Source organism: Gobius niger, assembly GCF_951799975.1.
Source record: "Gobius niger genome assembly, chromosome: 20".
NCBI lineage: Eukaryota > Metazoa > Chordata > Actinopteri > Gobiiformes > Gobiidae > Gobius > Gobius niger.
In genome coordinates, this window is record NC_136871.1 from 4097740 (window position 1) to 4101324 (window position 3585).

At 40.4% G+C, this 3585-nt stretch overlaps 1 long non-coding RNA gene across 1 annotated transcript; it reads right to left on the reverse strand.

Moving 5' to 3' along the window:
• Positions 1–1255: 1255 nt before the first annotated feature.
• LOC306979978 lies at positions 1256–3290 on the reverse strand. The gene is made up of 3 exons (XR_013793981.1): positions 3215–3290; positions 2756–2829; positions 1256–1401 (listed from the first exon to the last, which is right to left on the reverse strand). It is a non-coding gene; the product is annotated as an uncharacterized lncRNA (long non-coding RNA).
• Positions 3291–3585: the final 295 nt, after the last annotated feature.

Consider the following 3585-nt stretch of genomic DNA (forward strand, 5'->3'; position numbering starts at 1 on the left):
TTACAGAAAGAAGTGTTTGATTAATTCAGTGCAATCATGTCAGTCTGCTGTTAGGGCAGGGGTCTGCAACCCACAACATCAAAAGAGCCATTTCAGCCCAAACAAGATCTCAAAGAGCTGCAGTAGTTTTAATGCTCAGTAGATTTTATCGATGTTAATACCATTGATCATTTCTCTTATTCATACGGTTCTTTTCTCTTATCAATTCATTAAAAAAAACAGCAAAGAAAGTAGAAATTCACCTACTTTGACAGACACTCTATTTTTATGAACGAGGGTCGAAGGATTTTCTCGTCAGCCCTTTAGTGCCGTAGTTTCTGAATGATACGAGCGAGCGGCAAAAGCACATGTTTCAGCTCATGCGCTTTGTTTTGTTTCTTAATAAAGTAGCAGCTGCAGTATACAGTAAGCGAATATAAAGAGGACAGATTCAGACGGGCTCTTTACAACAGTGGGACAAAGAGCCACTACAAGGAGCCGCGGGTTGTGATGAAAATAAAGATGCAGTGCTGCTCTGTCTCTGACCGCGTGGGGCTCTCTTTCTCTGAAACTAGCTCAATTGTTTAACACTGCATGGTTTCGCTTTGCTTTTCACTCGGAAACTAAACAGCTTTAAAGTGCCGTGATGGATATCACATCGGACCTCGGACCTAGCTGAGAGCGCATGGGTTTGGATAAACAAAGGAACGAGAAAGAAAACAGAGGAGAGAAAGACGTGCGGTGCAGGAGGTACGAGGAACTGTGTTTCCCTGTGTCTCCCCCCTCCCTGTGTGTCTGTGGCTGCGTCCGAAACCATCACATTATAGCCTCTAAGCACTAACACTATCAACTATTCCTTAACCTTTCATGGGGTCGACTGTTAGATCTGTGCAGTTAGTGAACTGGAGCTTCAAAGGTATTTTGCACAATCCGTCCGTCCTTAAACAGGGGAAAGGGAAGTGGCATCACCAACAGCTGTTTTTCTTCTTCTTTAAAGGTATTGGTGGAGTGAGGCCAAACAAAAGCGCATGTCGCCCCCTACTGTATAGTGTCCAACAACAACATAGTGTCAAAACAAAGACATTTGAGGAGAAATAAAATCCAAATGATCCAAACATTTCCCTTTAGTGTTATTTTATTTCAACAGCTGTTTGATAAAGCTACCTTGTCGTCTGCAGCAGTGGCCGTGGTGAAGCCTTTTGGGGTGAGCTCCGTGTTGTCTGAGGTGCGACGGGTCACATTGGAGTATGCACTTGTAGTAGTAGTTGTTGTCGTTGTAGTAGGAGCGGTTCCAGTGTCAATACGACCAGGCCCAGCAGAGTCTTCAGTGTTGGGGAAAGTAGCGGCGCTGTAAATGGTCTTGACTGCAGTTTGAGGGGCAGACGGTAGGGGGCGGCCTGGTATCTCATCATATTCATGGACCTTTACAGAATTACAGAAAGAAGTGTTTGATTAATTCGGTGCAGTGTCAGCCAACCTCCATTATAATGAACTGAAACCACCTTTTGTGGAGAACTACACTGCAGAAAATACACTTTTCCCTCCCCTCCAAAAAAATAAATTTGACCCCCCCCAGTCAAAAACTTTATTTATTTTTTTTAGGCCAATTTGGTCTAATATAAAAACTAGCTTTTTTTTTTTTTTTTTTTTTTTTTAAACCCCAATCGTCACAATAACATGCACTGATTCAATGTTTCTCTACAGATTTATTTGGGATATTGTCATTTCCTCAAAATGCTTTTTTCTCACACTGGTGCAACAATCTCTCGACAGACTTAAAATTGTCCAGTCTTGTACTAAAACAGATTTTGAAGTTTTTTTCAGAGGGATTTTTTAAATATCTAATCCCTAACCTGATCTGTTGAGGTTTGAATTTATAAAAAAACAAGGCGAAATTCCATTTTTTTACAGATTTTTCCACTACAAAAAGAATTGATTTTGACAAGATATCCAAAATCCACTCTAAAAGTCTTTGTAACAAATATGTCAACAAAATGCAACCATTTAAACCTGACTCGAACCATTTTTCTGATTTCGTCGCCAAAAATACGTTTTGGAAAAGAAAATGTATGAAAAGAAAATCCCTTTTTTTCATATAAAAAACACAAAATGATGAAAAACTTGCAATGCAGTTTTGCATCATATTTATGCCAGTAACCTACATCAAAAGTTTCAAACTGATATCTCTACATTTAAAGTGTTTCCCTATTCACCCACAGTGTCTCACCTTAGTGCACATACTACTGCTACTATTGAATACAGTAGGCATTTTTTAAAAGGGGGTGTTATGCAAAATCGGCTTTGCCTTGGCACATTCACGTATTTTTGAGTAATCTGTAAAAACTCTTATGGCGGCCATTTTAGGGATAGGTTTGCCTGAGTCCTCCTAGGAACGCCCCCACCTCCTGGAGACGCCTCCGAGCTTTCGTCACCAGCCGAGTAACCAACCACTGCTCCTCAGCAGAACCCCCTCCCCACCGATGCCACAGACAGCGTGTGGAGGGGGCGTGTCTAAAGGGTCAGAGGTTCTTAAAGAGACAGAGGCCTATTTCAAGACATTCACTACAGCCATTTTGAGAGAGCAATTTTACACAAGGCAGTTATTCTAATTTACTGCATTTACAGACCAACAGAAGGTTTGGTCATCATTGTAGTGTGATATAGACTGGTGCTATGTGATTGAAAAAAGCATAACACACCCTGCATTTCCTCAATGCAAATTACGATAATAACATCCATGCATGAAACACAGCAGGTTTTTACATCAAACACGCACCTCTTTGTTCGACGGTTCCTCTTTGTTTGCTGGTTCCTCTTTGTCTGGTTTGGTGCTCCTGGATCGGCGAAATCCTGAAAGAGGAGACGACAAAAATGCTAAACCACATTGTGTCTGGTGATATCTATTACTTCAGTTGAATTTAAAGATGCACTATGCAACTTCTTATGCAAAAGTTGTAGTGACCCAGCGGCTGCATGAGTGGCAAGTGGCCTCTACAACGCTCCAGGATCAACTGTTTTGTAGGTGAAAAGTGAAAACCTTCCGAACAATTAATCCTGGAGCGTCCGAGAGACCACTGTGTTGGAAAGTAAAGGTGCCATATTGACCATCATACAGCCACTGAGTTACAACCAGGTCAAATATGCACAAACATCTACTTTTTTTCATCACAAAAGTTGCATAATGCACCTTTAGAAGCTAAAATCCAAATATTCTCAACCAAATGTAAAAACCTACTCTTTTGGAGGCAGAATACAGCGAGCCCCAGCATCACAATGACACCACAGCAGGGGAGAGCAATGGTCAAAGTCTTATACTTAAAACCTGCAAAATACACAACAAAATGAATGTACTGAACAAACAGGGCGATATGGACCAAAAGTCAAATCCCGAAACATTTTGGTTAAATGTCAATATACGATATATATCCCGATATTTTTCCCGCAAAGTGAGGGCTGTGAAATGAAATGCTCAAGTCAAAGTCAAATATGAGTAAACTTAAACACTGTGTAACAAAGCTCAGTAAGGCGCACGTGTACATTTAAATAAAATATAAAATATATATAAAATATATATTTATATCATTTATTTTGTTCATGCCGTTCCAC